This window comes from Engystomops pustulosus, chromosome 9 (assembly GCF_040894005.1).
Source record: "Engystomops pustulosus chromosome 9, aEngPut4.maternal, whole genome shotgun sequence".
NCBI classification, from domain to species: domain Eukaryota; kingdom Metazoa; phylum Chordata; class Amphibia; order Anura; family Leptodactylidae; genus Engystomops; species Engystomops pustulosus.
Genome location: NC_092419.1, coordinates 61,457,934 through 61,475,085, shown reverse-complemented (window position 1 = coordinate 61,475,085; position 17,152 = coordinate 61,457,934). Strand labels below are relative to the sequence as shown.

At 45.0% G+C, this 17,152-nt stretch overlaps 36 pseudogenes; all 36 read right to left on the bottom strand.

The window, feature by feature from the left end:
• Nucleotides 1–276: 276 nt before the first annotated feature.
• LOC140087667 (5S ribosomal RNA) lies at nucleotides 277–395 on the bottom strand (annotated as a pseudogene).
• A 259-nt stretch (nucleotides 396–654) lies between these two features.
• On the bottom strand, nucleotides 655–773 carry LOC140078781 (5S ribosomal RNA; annotated as a pseudogene).
• A 69-nt stretch (nucleotides 774–842) lies between these two features.
• On the bottom strand, nucleotides 843–961 carry LOC140078402 (5S ribosomal RNA; annotated as a pseudogene).
• Nucleotides 962–1,031: 70 nt separating this feature from the next.
• LOC140082459 (5S ribosomal RNA) lies at nucleotides 1,032–1,150 on the bottom strand (annotated as a pseudogene).
• A 1,004-nt stretch (nucleotides 1,151–2,154) lies between these two features.
• On the bottom strand, nucleotides 2,155–2,273 carry LOC140095858 (5S ribosomal RNA; annotated as a pseudogene).
• A 70-nt stretch (nucleotides 2,274–2,343) lies between these two features.
• Nucleotides 2,344–2,462, bottom strand: LOC140082458 (5S ribosomal RNA; annotated as a pseudogene).
• A 259-nt stretch (nucleotides 2,463–2,721) lies between these two features.
• LOC140096814 (5S ribosomal RNA) lies at nucleotides 2,722–2,840 on the bottom strand (annotated as a pseudogene).
• An 814-nt stretch (nucleotides 2,841–3,654) lies between these two features.
• On the bottom strand, nucleotides 3,655–3,773 carry LOC140078780 (5S ribosomal RNA; annotated as a pseudogene).
• A 70-nt stretch (nucleotides 3,774–3,843) lies between these two features.
• On the bottom strand, nucleotides 3,844–3,962 carry LOC140082457 (5S ribosomal RNA; annotated as a pseudogene).
• Nucleotides 3,963–4,220: 258 nt separating this feature from the next.
• LOC140089878 (5S ribosomal RNA) lies at nucleotides 4,221–4,339 on the bottom strand (annotated as a pseudogene).
• Nucleotides 4,340–4,409: 70 nt separating this feature from the next.
• Nucleotides 4,410–4,528, bottom strand: LOC140082455 (5S ribosomal RNA; annotated as a pseudogene).
• Nucleotides 4,529–4,787: 259 nt separating this feature from the next.
• Nucleotides 4,788–4,906, bottom strand: LOC140096813 (5S ribosomal RNA; annotated as a pseudogene).
• An 814-nt stretch (nucleotides 4,907–5,720) lies between these two features.
• Nucleotides 5,721–5,839, bottom strand: LOC140078779 (5S ribosomal RNA; annotated as a pseudogene).
• Nucleotides 5,840–5,908: 69 nt separating this feature from the next.
• LOC140092124 (5S ribosomal RNA) lies at nucleotides 5,909–6,027 on the bottom strand (annotated as a pseudogene).
• A 448-nt stretch (nucleotides 6,028–6,475) lies between these two features.
• Nucleotides 6,476–6,594, bottom strand: LOC140082454 (5S ribosomal RNA; annotated as a pseudogene).
• A 258-nt stretch (nucleotides 6,595–6,852) lies between these two features.
• LOC140078778 (5S ribosomal RNA) lies at nucleotides 6,853–6,971 on the bottom strand (annotated as a pseudogene).
• Nucleotides 6,972–7,040: 69 nt separating this feature from the next.
• Nucleotides 7,041–7,159, bottom strand: LOC140092123 (5S ribosomal RNA; annotated as a pseudogene).
• Nucleotides 7,160–7,607: 448 nt separating this feature from the next.
• Nucleotides 7,608–7,726, bottom strand: LOC140082453 (5S ribosomal RNA; annotated as a pseudogene).
• A 448-nt stretch (nucleotides 7,727–8,174) lies between these two features.
• Nucleotides 8,175–8,293, bottom strand: LOC140088722 (5S ribosomal RNA; annotated as a pseudogene).
• Nucleotides 8,294–8,552: 259 nt separating this feature from the next.
• On the bottom strand, nucleotides 8,553–8,671 carry LOC140085107 (5S ribosomal RNA; annotated as a pseudogene).
• Nucleotides 8,672–8,741: 70 nt separating this feature from the next.
• On the bottom strand, nucleotides 8,742–8,860 carry LOC140093098 (5S ribosomal RNA; annotated as a pseudogene).
• Nucleotides 8,861–9,489: 629 nt separating this feature from the next.
• Nucleotides 9,490–9,608, bottom strand: LOC140096811 (5S ribosomal RNA; annotated as a pseudogene).
• A 1,381-nt stretch (nucleotides 9,609–10,989) lies between these two features.
• On the bottom strand, nucleotides 10,990–11,108 carry LOC140082452 (5S ribosomal RNA; annotated as a pseudogene).
• A 448-nt stretch (nucleotides 11,109–11,556) lies between these two features.
• On the bottom strand, nucleotides 11,557–11,675 carry LOC140078777 (5S ribosomal RNA; annotated as a pseudogene).
• A 70-nt stretch (nucleotides 11,676–11,745) lies between these two features.
• LOC140083422 (5S ribosomal RNA) lies at nucleotides 11,746–11,864 on the bottom strand (annotated as a pseudogene).
• A 70-nt stretch (nucleotides 11,865–11,934) lies between these two features.
• On the bottom strand, nucleotides 11,935–12,053 carry LOC140094348 (5S ribosomal RNA; annotated as a pseudogene).
• A 1,193-nt stretch (nucleotides 12,054–13,246) lies between these two features.
• LOC140097680 (5S ribosomal RNA) lies at nucleotides 13,247–13,365 on the bottom strand (annotated as a pseudogene).
• A 637-nt stretch (nucleotides 13,366–14,002) lies between these two features.
• Nucleotides 14,003–14,121, bottom strand: LOC140082451 (5S ribosomal RNA; annotated as a pseudogene).
• Nucleotides 14,122–14,379: 258 nt separating this feature from the next.
• On the bottom strand, nucleotides 14,380–14,498 carry LOC140078775 (5S ribosomal RNA; annotated as a pseudogene).
• A 69-nt stretch (nucleotides 14,499–14,567) lies between these two features.
• LOC140092122 (5S ribosomal RNA) lies at nucleotides 14,568–14,686 on the bottom strand (annotated as a pseudogene).
• A 448-nt stretch (nucleotides 14,687–15,134) lies between these two features.
• On the bottom strand, nucleotides 15,135–15,253 carry LOC140082450 (5S ribosomal RNA; annotated as a pseudogene).
• Nucleotides 15,254–15,701: 448 nt separating this feature from the next.
• LOC140087655 (5S ribosomal RNA) lies at nucleotides 15,702–15,820 on the bottom strand (annotated as a pseudogene).
• Nucleotides 15,821–16,079: 259 nt separating this feature from the next.
• LOC140078774 (5S ribosomal RNA) lies at nucleotides 16,080–16,198 on the bottom strand (annotated as a pseudogene).
• A 69-nt stretch (nucleotides 16,199–16,267) lies between these two features.
• Nucleotides 16,268–16,386, bottom strand: LOC140078286 (5S ribosomal RNA; annotated as a pseudogene).
• Nucleotides 16,387–16,456: 70 nt separating this feature from the next.
• On the bottom strand, nucleotides 16,457–16,575 carry LOC140082449 (5S ribosomal RNA; annotated as a pseudogene).
• A 259-nt stretch (nucleotides 16,576–16,834) lies between these two features.
• Nucleotides 16,835–16,953, bottom strand: LOC140092417 (5S ribosomal RNA; annotated as a pseudogene).
• Between the last annotated feature and the right edge of the window lie 199 nt (nucleotides 16,954–17,152).

Below are 17,152 nucleotides of genomic sequence, written 5' to 3'. Positions count from 1 at the left end.
TTAGAATGGCCGTTGACAGCAGTTGTTCAATTTGAACCTTCTTCTACTATCTCATAGAGAAACTAACACAATTTTCAGGTTCAAAAAAGTCACCAGAACTTGGGATTCCCAGCCAGTCTCCCATGCTGGTACTTGCAAAGCCTTAAGCTGCATCGCTGCTGCGATCTGACAAGAGCACGCACATTCAGCTTAGAATGGCCGTTGACAGCAGCTGTTCAATTTGAACCTTCTTTTACTATCTCATAGAGAAACTAACACAATTTTCAGGTTCAAAAAGGTCAACGGAACTTGGGATTCCCAGCCAGTCTCCCATGCTGGTACTTGCCAAGCCTTAAGCTGCATTGCTGCTGCGATCTGACGAGAGCAGGCACATTCAGCTTAGAATGGCCGTTGACAGCAGCATTTCAAATTGAACCTTCTTTTACTATCTCATAGAGAAACTAAAACAATTTTCAAGTTCAAAAAGTTCAACATAACTTGGGATTCCCAGCCAGTCTCCCATGCTGGAACTTGCCAAGCCTTAAGCTGCATTGCTGCTGCGATCTGACAAGAGCACGCACATTCAGCTTAGAATGGCCGTTGACAGCAGCTGTTCAATTTGAACCTTCTTTTACTATCTCATAGAGAAACTAACACAATTTTCAGGTTCAAAAAGGTCAACAGAACTTGGGATTCCCAGCCAGTCTCCCATGCTGGTACTTGCCAAGCCTTAAGCTGCATTGCTGCTGCGATCTGACGAGAGCAGGCACATTCAGCTTAGAATGGCCGTTGACAGCAGTTGTTTAATTTGAACCTTCTTTTGCTATCTCATAGAGAAACTAACACATTTTCAGGTTCAAAAAGGTCAACAGAACTTGGGATTCCCAGCCGGTCTCCCATGCTGGTACTTGCCAAGCCTTAAGCTGCATTGCTGCTGCGATCTGACGAGAGCAGGCACATTCAGCTTAGAATGGCCGTTGACAGCAGCTGTTCAATTTGAACCTTCTTTTACTATCTCATAGAGAAACTAACATAATTTTCAGGTTCAAAAAGGTCAACGGAACTTGGGATTCCCAGCCAGTCTCCCATGCTGGTACTTGCCAAGCCTTAAGCTGCATTGCTGCTGCGATCTGACGAGAGCAGGCACATTCAGCTTAGAATGGCCATTGACAGCAGTTGTTCAATTTGAACCTTCTTCTACTTTCTCATATAGAAACTAACACAATTTTCAGGTTCAAAAAGGTCACCAGAACTTGGGATTCCAAGCCAGTCTCCCATGCTGGTACTTGCCAAGCCTTAAGCTGCATCGCTGCTGCGATCTGACAAGAGCACACACATTCAGCTTAGAATGGCCGTTGACAGCAGCTGTTCAATTTGAACCTTCTTTTACTATCTCATAGAGAAACTAACACAATTTTCAGGTTCAAAAAGGTCAACGGAACTTGGGATTCCAAGCCAGTCTCCCATGCTGGTACTTGCCAAGCCTTAAGCGGCATTGCTGCTGCGATCTGGCGAGAGCAGGCACATTCAGCTTAGAATGGCCATTGACAGCAGTTGTTCAATTTGAACCTTCTTCTACTATCTTATATAGAAACTAACACAATTTTCAGGTTCAAAAAGGTCACCAGAACTTGGGATTCCAAGCCAGACTCCCATGCTGGTACTTGCCAAGCCTTAAGCTGTGATCTGACAAGAGCACGCACATTCAGCTTAGAATGGCCGTTGACAGCAGCTGTTCAATTTGAACCTTCTTTTACTATCTCATAGAGAAACTAACACAATTTTCAGGTTCAAAGAGGTCACCAGAACTTGGGATTCCAAGCCAGTCTCCCATGCTGGTACTTGCCAAGCCTTAAGCTGCATCGCTGCTGCGATCTGACAAGAGCACGCACATTCAGCTTAGAATGGCCGTTGACAGCAGCTGTTCAATTTGAACCTTCTTTTACTATCTCATAGAGAAACTAACACAATTTTCAGGTTCAAAAAAGTCACCAGAACTTGGGATTCCCAGCCAGTCTCCCATGCTGGTACTTGCAAAGCCTTAAGCTGCATCGCTGCTGCGATCTGACAAGAGCACGCACATTCAGCTTAAAATGGCCGTTGACAGCAGCTGTTCAATTTGAACCTTCTTTTACTATCTCATAGAGAAACTAACACAATTTTCAGGTTCAAAAAGGTCAACGGAACTTGGGATTCCCAGCCAGTCTCCCATGCTGGTACTTGCCAAGCCTTAAGCTGCATCGCTGCTGCGATCTGACAAGAGCACGCACATTCAGCTTAGAATGGCCGTTGACAGCAGCTGTTCAATTTGAACCTTCTTTTACTATCTCATAGAGAAACTAACACAATTTTCAGGTTCAAAAAGGTCAACGGAACTTGGGATTCCCAGCCAGTCTCCCATGCTGGTACTTGCCAAGCCTTAAGCTGCATTGCTGCTGCGATCTGACGAGAGCAGGCACATTCAGCTTAGAATGGCCATTGACAGCAGTTGTTCAATTTGAACCTTCTTCTACTTTCTCATATAGAAACTAACACAATTTTCAGGTTCAAAAAGGTCACCAGAAATTGGGATTCCCAGCCAGTCTCCCATGCTGGTACTTGCCAAGCCTTAAGCTGCATCGCTGCTGCGATCTGACAAGAGCACGCACATTCAGCTTAGAATGGCCGTTGAAAGCAGCTGTTCAATATGAACCTTCTTTTACTATCTCATAGAGAAACTAACACAATTTTCAGGTTCAAAAAGGGCAACGGAACTTGGGATTCCCAGCCAGTCTCCCATGCTGGTACTTGCCAAGCCTTAAGCTGCATTGCTGCTGCGATCTGGCGAGAGCAGGCACATTCAGCTTAGAATGGCCATTGACAGCAGTTGTTCAATTTGAACCTTCTTCTACTATCTTATATAGAAACTAACACAATTTTCAGGTTCAAAAAGGTCACCAGAACTTGGGATTCCAAGCCAGTCTCCCATGCTGGTACTTGCCAAGCCTTAAGCTGCATTGCTGCTGCAATCTGACAAGAGCAGGCACATTCAGCTTAGAATGGCCGTTGACAGCAGCTGTTCAATTTGAACCTTCTTTTGCTATCTCATAGAGAAACTAACACAATTTTCAGGTTCAAAAAGGTCACCAGAACTTGGGATTCCAAGCCAGTCTCCCATGCTGGTACTTGCCAAGCCTTAAGCTGCGATCTGACAAGAGCACGCACATTCAGCTTAGAATGGCCGTTGACAGCAGCTGTTCAATTTGAACCTTCTTTTACTATCTCATAGAGAAACTAACACAATTTTCAGGTTCAAAAAGGGCAACGGAACTTGGGATTCCCAGCCAGTCTCCCATGCTGGTACTTGCCAAGCCTTATGCTGCATTGTTGCTGCGATCTGGCGAGAGCAGGCACATTCAGCTTAGAATGGCCATTGACAGCAGTTGTTCAATTTGAACCTTCTTCTACTATCTTATATAGAAACTAACACAATTTTCAGGTTCAAAAAGGTCACCAGAACTTGGGATTCCAAGCCAGTCTCCCATGCTGGTACTTGCCAAGCCTTAAGCTGCATCGCTGCTGCGATCTGACAAGAGCACGCACATTCAGCTTAGAATGGCCGTTGACAGCAGCTGTTCAATTTGAACCTTCTTTTACTATCTCATAGAGAAACTAACACATTTTCAGGTTCAAAAAGGTCAACAGAACTTGGGATTCCCAGCCAGTCTCCCATGCTGGTACTTGCCAAGCCTTAAGCTGCATTGCTGCTGCGATCTGACGAGAGCAGGCACATTCAGCTTAGAATGGCCGTTGACAGCAGCTGTTCAATTTGAACCTTCTTCTACTTTCTCATATAGAAACTAACACAATTTTCAGGTTCAAAAAGGTCAACGGAACTTGGGATTCCCAGCCAGTCTCCCATGCTGGTACTTGCCAAGCCTTAAGCTGCATTGCTGCTGCGATCTGACGAGAGCAGGCACATTCAGCTTAGAATGGCCATTGACAGCAGTTGTTCAATTTGAACCTTCTTCTACTTTCTCATATAGAAACTAACACAATTTTCAGGTTCAAAAAGGTCACCAGAACTTGGGATTCCAAGCCAGTCTCCCATGCTGGTACTTGCCAAGCCTTAAGCTGCATCGCTGCTGCGATCTGACAAGAGCACGCACATTCAGCTTAGAATGGCCGTTGACAGCAGCTGTTCAATTTGAACCTTCTTTTACTATCTCATAGAGAAACTAACACATTTTCAGGTTCAAAAAGGTCAACAGAACTTGGGATTCCCAGCCAGTCTCCCATGCTGGTACTTGCCAAGCCTTAAGCTGCATTGCTGCTGCGATCTGACGAGAGCACGCACATTCAGCTTAGAATGGCCGTTGACAGCAGCTGTTCAATTTGAACCTTCTTTTACTATCTCATAGAGAAACTAACACAATTTTCAGGTTCAAAAAGGTCAACGGAACTTGGGATTCCCAGCCAGTCTCCCATGCTGGTACTTGCCAAGCCTTAAGCTGCATTGCTGCTGCGATCTGACGAGAGCAGGCACATTCAGCTTAGAATGGCCATTGACAGCAGTTGTTCAATTTGAACCTTCTTCTACTTTCTCATATAGAAACTAACACAATTTTCAGGTTCAAAAAGGTCACCAGAAATTGGGATTCCCAGCCAGTCTCCCATGCTGGTACTTGCCAAGCCTTAAGCTGCATCGCTGCTGCGATCTGACAAGAGCACGCACATTCAGCTTAGAATGGCCGTTGAAAGCAGCTGTTCAATATGAACCTTCTTTTACTATCTCATAGAGAAACTAACACAATTTTCAGGTTCAAAAAGGGCAACGGAACTTGGGATTCCCAGCCAGTCTCCCATGCTGGTACTTGCCAAGCCTTAAGCTGCATTGCTGCTGCGATCTGGCGAGAGCAGGCACATTCAGCTTAGAATGGCCATTGACAGCAGTTGTTCAATTTGAACCTTCTTCTACTATCTTATATAGAAACTAACACAATTTTCAGGTTCAAAAAGGTCACCAGAACTTGGGATTCCAAGCCAGTCTCCCATGCTGGTACTTGCCAAGCCTTAAGCTGCATTGCTGCTGCAATCTGACAAGAGCAGGCACATTCAGCTTAGAATGGCCGTTGACAGCAGCTGTTCAATTTGAACCTTCTTTTGCTATCTCATAGAGAAACTAACACAATTTTCAGGTTCAAAAAGGTCACCAGAACTTGGGATTCCAAGCCAGTCTCCCATGCTGGTAATTGCCAAGCCTTAAGCTGCGATCTGACAAGAGCACGCACATTCAGCTTAGAATGGCCGTTGACAGCAGCTGTTCAATTTGAACCTTCTTTTACTATCTCATAGAGAAACTAACACAATTTTCAGGTTCAAAAAGGGCAACGGAACTTGGGATTCCCAGCCAGTCTCCCATGCTGGTACTTGCCAAGCCTTATGCTGCATTGTTGCTGCGATCTGGCGAGAGCAGGCACATTCAGCTTAGAATGGCCATTGACAGCAGTTGTTCAATTTGAACCTTCTTCTACTATCTTATATAGAAACTAACACAATTTTCAGGTTCAAAAAGGTCACCAGAACTTGGGATTCCAAGCCAGTCTCCCATGCTGGTACTTGCCAAGCCTTAAGCTGCATCGCTGCTGCGATCTGACAAGAGCACGCACATTCAGCTTAGAATGGCCGTTGACAGCAGCTGTTCAATTTGAACCTTCTTTTACTATCTCATAGAGAAACTAACACATTTTCAGGTTCAAAAAGGTCAACAGAACTTGGGATTCCCAGCCAGTCTCCCATGCTGGTACTTGCCAAGCCTTAAGCTGCATTGCTGCTGCGATCTGACGAGAGCAGGCACATTCAGCTTAGAATGGCCGTTGACAGCAGCTGTTCAATTTGAACCTTCTTTTACTATCTCATAGAGAAACTAACACATTTTCAGGTTCAAAAAGGTCAACGGAACTTGGAATTCCCAGCCAGTCTCCCATGCTGGTACTTGCCAAGCCTTAAGCTGCATTGCTGCTGCAATCTGACGAGAGCAGGCACATTCAGCTTAGAATTGCCGTTGACAGCAGCTGTTCAATTTGAACCTTCTTTTACTATCTCATAGAGAAACTAACACAATTTTCAGGTTCAAAAAGGTCAACAGAACTTGGGATTCCCAGCCAGTCTCCCATGCTGGTACTTGCCAAGCCTTAAGCTGCATCGCTGCTGCGATCTGAAAAGAGCACACACATTCAGCTTAGAATGGCCGTTGACAGCAGTTGTTCAATTTGAACCTTCTTCTACTATCTCATAGAGAAACTAACACAATTTTCAGGTTCAAAAAGGTCACCAGAACTTGGGATTCCCAGCCAGTCTCCCATGCTGGTACTTGCCAAGCCTTAAGCTGCATCGCTGCTGCGATCTGAGAAGAGCACGCACATTCAGCTTAGAATTGCCGTTGACAGCAGCTTTTCAATTTGAACCTTCTTTTACTATCTCATACAGAAACTAACACAATTTTCAGGTTCAAAAAGGTCAACGGAACTTGGGATTCCCAGCCAGTCTCCCATGCTGGTACTTGCCAAGCCTTAAGCTGCATTGCTGCTGCGATCTGACGAGAGCAGGCACATTCAGCTTAGAATGGCCATTGACAGCAGCTGTTCAATTTGAACCTTCTTTTGCTATCTCATAGAGAAACTAACACAATTTTCAGGTTCAAAAAGGTCACCAGAACTTGGGATTCCAAGCCAGTCTTCCATGCTGGTACTTGCCAAGCCTTAAGCTGCATCGCTGCTGCGATCTGACAAGAGCACGCACATTCAGCTTAGAATGGCCGTTGACAGCAGCTGTTCAATTTGAACCTTCTTTTACTATCTCATAGAGAAACTAACACATTTTCAGGTTCAAAAAGGTCAACAGAACTTGGGATTCCCAGCCAGTCTCCCATGCTGGTACTTGCCAAGCCTTAAGCTGCATTGCTGCTGCGATCTGACGAGAGCAGGCACATTCAGCTTAGAATGGCCGTTGACAGCAGCTGTTCAATTTGAACCTTCTTTTACTATCTCATAGAGAAACTAACACATTTTCAGGTTCAAAAAGGTCAACGGAACTTGGAATTCCCAGCCAGTCTCCCATGCTGGTACTTGCCAAGCCTTAAGCTGCATTGCTGCTGCAATCTGACGAGAGCAGGCACATTCAGCTTAGAATTGCCGTTGACAGCAGCTGTTCAATTTGAACCTTCTTTTACTATCTCATAGAGAAACTAACACAATTTTCAGGTTCAAAAAGGTCAACAGAACTTGGGATTCCCAGCCAGTCTCCCATGCTGGTACTTGCCAAGTCTTAAGCTGCATCGCTGCTGCGATCTGAAAAGAGCACACACATTAAGCTTAGAATGGCCGTTGACAGCAGTTGTTCAATTTGAACCTTCTTCTACTATCTCATAGAGAAACTAACACAATTTTCAGGTTCAAAAAGGTCACCAGAACTTGGGATTCCCAGCCAGTCTCCCATGCTGGTACTTGTCAAGCCTTAAGCTGCATCGCTGCTGCGATCTGAGAAGAGCACGCACATTCAGCTTAGAATTGCCGTTGACAGCAGCTTTTCAATTTGAACCTTCTTTTACTATCTCATACAGAAACTAACACAATTTTCAGGTTCAAAAAGGTCAACGGAACTTGGGATTCCCAGCCAGTCTCCCATGCTGGTACTTGCCAAGCCTTAAGCTGCATTGCTGCTGCGATCTGACGAGAGCAGGCACATTCAGCTTAGAATGGCCATTGACAGCAGCTTTTCAATTTGAACCTTCTTTTACTATCTCATAGAGAAACTAACACAATTTTCAGGTTCAAAAAGGTCAACAGAACTTGGGATTCCCTGCCAGTCTCCCATGCTGGTACTTGCCAAGTCTTAAGCTGCATCGCTGCTGCGATCTGACAAGAGCACACAGATTCAGCTTAGAATGGCCGTTGACAGCAGTTATTCAATTTGAACCTTCTTCTACTATCTCATAGAGAAACTAACACAATTTTCAGGTTCAAAAAAGTCACCAGAACTTGGGATTCCCAGCCAGTCTCCCATGCTGGTACTTGCTAAGCCTTAAGCTGCATCGCTGCTGCGATCTGACAAGAGCACGCACATTCAGCTTAGAATGGCCGTTGACAGCAGCTGTTCAATTTGAACCTTCTTTTACTATCTCATAGAGAAACTAACACAATTTTCAGGTTCAAAAAGGTCAACGGAACTTGGGATTCCCAGCCAGTCTCCCATGCTGGTACTTGCCAAGCCTTAAGCTGCATTGCTGCTGCGATCTGACAAGAGCAGGCACATTCAGCTTAGAATGGCCGTTGACAGCAGCATTTCAAATTGAACCTTCTTTTACTATCTCATAGAGAAACTAAAACAATTTTCAAGTTCAAAAAGTTCAACAGAACTTGGGATTCCCAGCCAGTCTCCCATGCTGGAACTTGCCAAGCCTTAAGCTGCATCGCTGCTGCGATCTGACAAGAGCACGCACATTCAGCTTAGAATGGCCGTTGACAGCAGATGTTCAATTTGAACCTTCTTTTACTATCTCATAGAGAAACTAACACAATTTTCAGGTTCAAAAAGGTCAACAGAACTTGGGATTCCCAGCCAGTCTCCCATGCTGGTACTTGCCAAGCCTTAAGCTGCATTGCTGCTGCGATCTGACGAGAGCAGGCACATTAAGCTTAGAATGGCCGTTGACAGCAGTTGTTCAATTTGAACCTTCTTTTGCTATCTCATAGAGAAACTAACACAATTTTCAGGTTCAAAAAGGGCAACGGAACTTGGGATTCTCAGCCAGTCTCCCATGCTGGTACTTGCCAAGCCTTAAGCTGCATTGCTGCTGCGATCTGACGAGAGCAGGCACATTCAGCTTAGAATGGCCGTTGACAGCAGCTGTTCAATTTGAACCTTCTTTTGCTATCTCATAGAGAAACTAACACAATTTTGAGGTTAAAAAAGGTCAATGGAACTTGGGATTCCCAGCCAGTCTCCCATGCTGGTACTTGCCAAGCCTTAAGCTGCATCGCTGCTGCGATCTGACAAGAGCACGCACATTCAGCTTAGAATGGCCGTTGACAGCAGCTGTTCAATTTGAACCTTCTTTTACTATCTCATAGAGAAACTAACACAATTTTCAGGTTCAAAAAGGGCAACGGAACTTGGGATTCCCAGCCAGTCTCCCATGCTGGTACTTGCCAAGCCTTAAGCTGCTGCGATCTGGCGAGAGCAGGCACATTCAGCTTAGAATGGCCATTGACAGCAGTTGTTCAATTTGAACCTTCTTCTACTATCTTATATAGAAACTAACACAATTTTCAGGTTCAAAAAGGTCACCAGAACTTGGGATTCCAAGCCAGTCTCCCATGCTGGTACTTGCCAAGCCTTAAGCTGCATTGCTGCTGCAATCTGACAAGAGCAGGCACATTCAGCTTAGAATGGCCATTGACAGCAGCTGTTCAATTTGAACCTTCTTTTGCTATCTCATAGAGAAACTAACACAATTTTCAAGTTCAAAAAGGGCAACGGAACTTGGGATTCCCAGCCAGTCTCCCATGCTGGTACTTGCCAAGCCTTAAGCTGCATTGCTGCTGCGATCTGGCGAGAGCAGGCACATTCAGCTTAGAATGGCCATTGACAGCAGTTGTTCAATTTGAACCTTCTTCTACTATCTTATATAGAAACTAACACAATTTTCAGGTTCAAAAAGGTCACCAGAACTTGGGATTCCAAGTCAGTCTCCCTTGCTGGTACTTGCCAAGCCTTAAGCTGCATTGCTGCTGCAATCTGACAAGAGCAGGCACATTCAGCTTAGAATGGCCGTTGACAGCAGCTGTTCAATTTGAACCTTCTTTTGCTATCTCATAGAGAAACTAACACAAATTTCAGGTTCAAAAAGGTCACCAGAACTTGGGATTCCAAGCCAGTCTCCCATGCTGGTACTTGCCAAGCCTTAAGCTGCGATCTGACAAGAGCACGCACATTCAGCTTAGAATGGCCGTTGACAGCAGCTGTTCAATTTGAACCTTCTTTTACTATCTCATAGAGAAACTAACACAATTTTCAGGTTCAAAAAGGGCAACGGAACTTGGGATTCCCAGCCAGTCTCCCATGCTGGTACTTGCCAAGCCTTATGCTGCATTGCTGCTGCGATCTGGCGAGAGCAGGCACATTCAGCTTAGAATGGCCATTGACAGCAGTTGTTCAATTTGAACCTTCTTTTGCTATCTCATAGAGAAACTAACACAATTTTCAGGTTCAAAAAGGTCACCAGAACTTGGGATTCCAAGCCAGTCTCCCATGCTGGTACCTGCCAAGCCTTAAGCTGCATCGCTGCTGCGATCTGACAAGAGCACGCACATTCAGCTTAGAATGGCCGTTGACAGCAGCTGTTCAATTTGAACCTTCTTTTACTATCTCATAGAGAAACTAACACATTTTCAGGTTCAAAAAGGTCAACAGAACTTGGGATTCCCAGCCAGTCTCCCATGCTGGTACTTGCCAAGCCTTAAGCTGCATTGCTGTTGCAATCTGACGAGAGCAGGCACATTCAGCTTAGAATTGCCGTTGACAGCAGCTGTTCAATTTGAACCTTCTTTTACTATCTCATAGAGAAACTAACACAATTTTCAGGTTCAAAAAGGTCAACAGAACTTGGGATTCCCAGCCAGTCTCCCATGCTGGTACTTGCCAAGCCTTAAGCTGCATCGCTGCTGCGATCTGAAAAGAGCACACACATTCAGCTTAGAATGGCCGTTGACAGCAGTTGTTCAATTTGAACCTTCTTCTACTATCTCATAGAGAAACTAACACAATTTTCAGGTTCAAAAAGGTCACCAGAACTTGGGATTCCCAGCCAGTCTCCCATGCTGGTACTTGCCAAGCCTTAAGCTGCATCGCTGCTGCGATCTGAGAAGAGCACGCACATTCAGCTTAGAATTGCCGTTGACAGCAGCTTTTCAATTTGAACCTTCTTTTACTATCTCATACAGAAACTAACACAATTTTCAGGTTCAAAAAGGTCAACGGAACTTGGGATTCCCAGCCAGTCTCCCATGCTGGTACTTGCCAAGCCTTAAGCTGCATTGCTGCTGCGATCTGACGAGAGCAGGCACATTCAGCTTAGAATGGCCATTGACAGCAGCTGTTCAATTTGAACCTTCTTTTTCTATCTCATAGAGAAACTAACACAATTTTCAGGTTCAAAAAGGTCAACAGAACTTGGGATTCCCTGCCAGTCTCCCATGCTGGTACTTGCCAAGTCTTAAGCTGGATCGCTGCTGCGATCTGACAAGAGCACACAGATTCAGCTTAGAATGGCCGTTGACAGCAGTTGTTCAATTTGAACCTTCTTCTACTATCTCATAGAGAAACTAACACAATTTTCAGGGTCAAAAAAGTCTCCAGAACTTGGGATTCCCAGCCAGTCTCCCATGCTGGTACTTGCTAAGCCTTAAGCTGCATCGCTGCTGCGATCTGACAAGAGCACGCACATTCAGCTTAGAATGGCCGTTGACAGCAGCTGTTCAATTTGAACCTTCTTTTACTATCTCATAGAGAAACTAACACAATTTTCAGGTTCAAAAAGGTCAACAGAACTTGGGATTCCCAGCCAGTCTCCCATGCTGGTACTTGCCAAGCCTTAAGCTGCATTGCTGCTGCGATCTGACGAGAGCAGGCACATTCAGCTTAGAATGGCCGTTGACAGCAGTTGTTCAATTTGAACCTTCTTTTGCTATCTCATAGAGAAACTAACACAATTTTCAGGTTCAAAAAGGACAACGGAACTTGGGATTCCCAGCCAGTCTCCCATGCTGGTACTTGCCAAGCCTTAAGCTGCATTGCTGCTGCGATCTGACGAGAGCAGGCACATTCAGCTTAGAATGGCCGTTGACAGCAGCTGTTCAATTTGAACCTTCTTTTGCTATCTCATAGAGAAACTAACACAATTTTCAGGTTAAAAAAGGTCAACGGAACTTGGGATTCCCAGCCAGTCTCCCATGCTGGTACTTGCCAAGCCTTAAGCTGCATCGCTGCTGCGATCTGACAAGAGCACGCACATTCAGCTTAGAATGACCGTTGACAGCACCTGTTCAATTTGAACCTTCTTTTACTATCTCATAGAGAAACTAACACAATTTTCAGGTTCAAAAAGGGCAACGGAACTTGGGATTCCCAGCCAGTCTCCCATGCTGGTACTTGCCAAGCCTTAAGCTGCATTGCTGCTGCGATCTGGCGAGAGCAGGCACATTCAGCTTAGAAGGGCCATTGACAGCAGTTGTTCAATTTGAACCTTCTTCTACTATCTTATATAGAAACTAACACAATTTTCAGGTTCAAAAAGGTCACCAGAACTTGGGATTCCAAGCCAGTCTCCCATGCTGGTACTTGCCAAGCCTTAAGCTGCATTGCTGCTGCAATCTGACAAGAGCATGCACATTCAGCTTAGAATGGCCGGTGACAGCAGCTGCTCAATTTGAACCTTCTTTTGCTATCTCATAGAGAAACTAACACAATTTTCAGGTTCAAAAAGGTCACCAGAACTTGGGATTCCAAGCCAGTCTCCCATGCTGGTACTTGCCAAGCCTTAAGCTGCATCACTGCTGCGATCTGACAAGAGCACGCACATTCAGCTTAGAATGGCCGTTGACAGCAGCTGTTCAATTTGAACCTTCTTTTACTATCTCATAGAGAAACTAACACAATTTTCAGGTTCAAAAAGGGCAAGGGAACTTGGGATTCCCAGCCAGTCTCCCATGCTGGTACTTGCCAAGCCTTAAGCTGCATTGCTGCTGCGATCTGGCGAGAGCAGGCACATTCAGCTTAGAATGGCCATTGACAGCAGTTGTTCAATTTGAACCTTCTTCTACTATCTTATATAGAAACTAACACAATTTTCAGGTTCAAAAAGGTCACCAGAACTTGGGATTCCAAGCCAGTCTCCCATGCTGGTACTTGCCAAGCCTTAAGCTGCATTGCTGCTGCAATCTGACAAGAGCAGGCACATTCAGCTTAGAATGGCCGTTGACAGCAGCTGTTCAATTTGAACCTTCTTTTGCTATCTCATAGAGAAACTAACACAATTTTCAGGTTCAAAAAGGTCACCAGAACTTGGGATTCCAAGCCAGTCTCCCATGCTGGTACTTGCCAAGCCTTAAGCTGCGATCTGACAAGAGCACGCACATTCAGCTTAGAATGGCCGTTGACAGCAGCTGTTCAATTTGAACCTTCTTTTACTATCTCATAGAGAAACTAACACAATTTTCAGGTTCAAAAAGGGCAACGGAACTTGGGATTCCCAGCCAGTCTCCCATGCTGGTACTTGCCAAGCCTTAAGCTGCATTGCTGCTGCAATCTGACGAGAGCAGGCACATTCAGCTTAGAATTGCCGTTGACAGCAGCTGTTCAATTTGAACCTTCTTTTACTATCTCATAGAGAAACTAACACAATTTTCAGGTTCAAAAAGGGCAACGGAACTTGGGATTCCCAGCCAGTCTCCCATGCTGGTACTTGCCAAGCCTTATGCTGCATTGCTGCTGCGTTCTGGCGAGAGCAGGCACATTCAGCTTAGAATTGCCGTTGACAGCAGCTGTTCAATTTGAACCTTCTTCTACTATCTTATATAGAAACTAACACAATTTTCAGGTTCAAAAAGGTCAACAGAACTTGGGAATCCCAGCCAGTCTCCCATGCTGGTACTTGCCAAGCCTTAAGCTGCATCGCTGCTGCGATCTGAAAAGAGCACACACATTCAGCTTAGAATGGCCGTTGACAGCAGTTGTTCAATTTGAACCTTCTTCTACTATCTCATAGAGAAATTAACACAATTTTCAGGTTCAAAAAGGTCACCAGAACTTGGGATTCCCAGCCAGTCTCCCATGCTGGTACTTGCCAAGCCTTAAGCTGCATCGCTGCTGCGATCTGAGAAGAGCACGCACATTCAGTTCAGAATTGCCGTTGACAGCAGCTTTTCAATTTGAACCTTCTCTTACTATCTCATACAGAAACTAACACAATTTTCAGGTTCAAAAAGGTCAACGGAACTTGGGATTCCCAGCCAGTCTCCCATGCTGGTACTTGCCAAGCCTTAAGCTGCATTGCTGCTGCGATCTGACGAGAGCAGGCACATTCAGCTTAGAATGGCCATTGACAGCAGCTGTTCAATTTGAACCTTCTTTTGCTATCTCATAGAGAAACTAACACAATTATCAGGTTCAAAAAGGTCACCAGAACTTGGGATTCCAAGCCAGTCTCCCATGCTGGTACTTGCCAAGCCTTAAGCTGCATCGCTGCTGCGATCTGACAAGAGCACGCACATTCAGCTTAGAATGGCCGTTGACAGCAGCTGTTCAATTTGAACCTTCTTTTACTATCTCATAGAGAAACTAACACATTTTCAGGTTCAAAAAGGTCAACAGAACTTGGGATTCCCAGCCAGTCTCCCATGCTGGTACTTGCCAAGCCTTAAGCTGCATTGCTGCTGCGATCTGACGAGAGCAGGCACATTCAGCTTAGAATGGCCGTTGACAGCAGCTGTTCAATTTGAACCTTCTTTTGCTATCTCATAGAGAAACTAACACATTTTCAGGTTCAAAAAGGTCAACGGAACTTGGAATTCCCAGCCAGTCTCCCATGCTGGTACTTGCCAAGCCTTAAGCTGCATTGCTGCTGCAATCTGACGAGAGCAGGCACATTCAGCTTAGAATTGCCGTTGACAGCAGCTGTTCAATTTGAACCTTCTTTTACTATCTCATAGAGAAACTAACACAATTTTCAGGTTCAAAAAGGTCAACAGAACTTGGGATTCCCAGCCAGTCTCCCATGCTGGTACTTGCCAAGCCTTAAGCTGCATCGCTGCTGCGATCTGAAAAGAGCACACACATTTAGCTTAGAATGGCCGTTGACAGCAGTTGTTCAATTTGAACCTTCTTCTACTATCTCATAGAGAAACTAACACAATTTTCAGGTTCAAAAAGGTCACCAGAACTTGGGATTCCCAGCCAGTCTCCCATGCTGGTACTTGCCAAGCCTTAAGCTGCATCGCTGCTGCGATCTGAGAAGAGCACGCACATTCAGCTTAGAATTGCCGTTGACAGCAGCTTTTCAATTTGAACCTTCTTTTACTATCTCATACAGAAACTAACACAATTTTCAGGTTCAAAAAGGTCAACGGAACTTGGGATTCCCAGCCAGTCTCCCATGCTGGTACTTGCCAAGCCTTAAGCTGCATTGCTGCTGCGATCTGACGAGAGCAGGCACATTCAGCTTAGAATGGCCATTGACAGCAGCTGTTCAATTTGAACCTTCTTTTACTATCTCATAGAGAAACTAACACAATTTTCAGGTTCAAAAAGGTCAACAGAACTTGGGATTCCCTGCCAGTCTCCCATGCTGGTACTTGCCAAGTCTTAAGCTGCATCGCTGCTGCGATCTGACAAGAGCACACAGATTCAGCTTAGAATGGCCGTTGACAGCAGTTGTTCAATTTGAACCTTCTTCTACTATCTCATAGAGAAACTAACACAATTTTCAGGTTCAAAAAAGTCACCAGAACTTGGGATTCCCAGCCAGTCTCCCATGCTGGTACTTGCAAAGCCTTAAGCTGCATCGCTGCTGCGATCTGACAAGAGCACGCACATTCAGCTTAGAATGGCCGTTGACAGCAGCTGTTCAATTTGAACCTTCTTTTACTATCTCATAGAGAAACTAACACAATTTTCAGGTTCAAAAAGGTCAACGGAACTTGGGATTCCCAGCCAGTCTCCCATGCTGGTACTTGCCAAGCCTTAAGCTGCATTGCTGCTGCGATCTGACGAGAGCAGGCACATTCAGCTTAGAATGGCCGTTGACAGCAGCATTTCAAATTGAACCTTCTTTTACTATCTCATAGAGAAACTAAAACAATTTTCAAGTTCAAAAAGTTCAACAGAACTTGGGATTCCCAGCAAGTCTCCCATGCTGGAACTTGCCAAGCCTTAAGCTGCATCGCTGCTGCGATCTGACAAGAGCACGCACATTCAGCTTAGAATGGCCGTTGACAGCAGCTGTTCAATTTGAACCTTCTTTTACTATCTCATAGAGAAACTAACACAATTTTCAGGTTCAAAAAGGTCAACAGAACTTGGGATTCCCAGCCAGTCTCCCATGCTGGTACTTGCCAAGCCTTAAGCTGCATTGCTGCTGCGATCTGACGAGAGCAGGCACATTCAGCTTAGAATGGCCGTTGACAGCAGTTGTTTAATTTGAACCTTCTTTTGCTATCTCATAGAGAAACTAACACATTTTCAGGTTCAAAAAGGTCAACAGAACTTGGGATTCCCAGCCGGTCTCCCATGCTGGTACTTGCCAAGCCTTAAGCTGCATTGCTGCTGCGATCTGACGAGAGCAGGCACATTCAGCTTAGAATGGCCGTTGACAGCAGCTGTTCAATTTGAACCTTCTTTTACTATCTCATAGAGAAACTAACATAATTTTCAGGTTCAAAAAGGTCAACGGAACTTGGGATTCCCAGCCAGTCTCCCATGCTGGTACTTGCCAAGCCTTAAGCTGCATTGCTGCTGCGATCTGACGAGAGCAGGCACATTCAGCTTAGAATGGCCATTGACAGCAGTTGTTCAATTTGAACCTTCTTCTACTTTCTCATATAGAAACTAACACAATTTTCAGGTTCAAAAAGGTCACCAGAACTTGGGATTCCAAGCCAGTCTCCCATGCTGGTACTTGCCAAGCCTTAAGCTGCATCGCTGCTGCGATCTGACAAGAGCACACACATTCAGCTTAGAATGGCCGTTGACAGCAGCTGTTCAATTTGAACCTTCTTTTACTATCTCATAGAGAAACTAACACAATTTTCAGGTTCAAAAAGGTCAACGGAACTTGGGATTCCCAGCCAGTCTCCCATGCTGGTACTTGCCAAGCCTTAAGCTGCATTGCTGCTGCGATCTGGCGAGAGCAGGCACATTCAGCTTAGAATGGCCATTGACAGCAGTTGTTCAATTTGAACCTTCTTCTACTATCTTATATAGAAACTAACACAATTTTCAGGTTCAAAAAGGTCACCAGAACTTGGGATTCCAAGCCAGTCTCCCATGCTGGTACTTGCCAAGCCTTAAGCTGCATTGCTGCTGCAATCTGACAAGAGCAGGCACATTAAGCTTAGAATGGCCGTTGACAGCAGCTGTT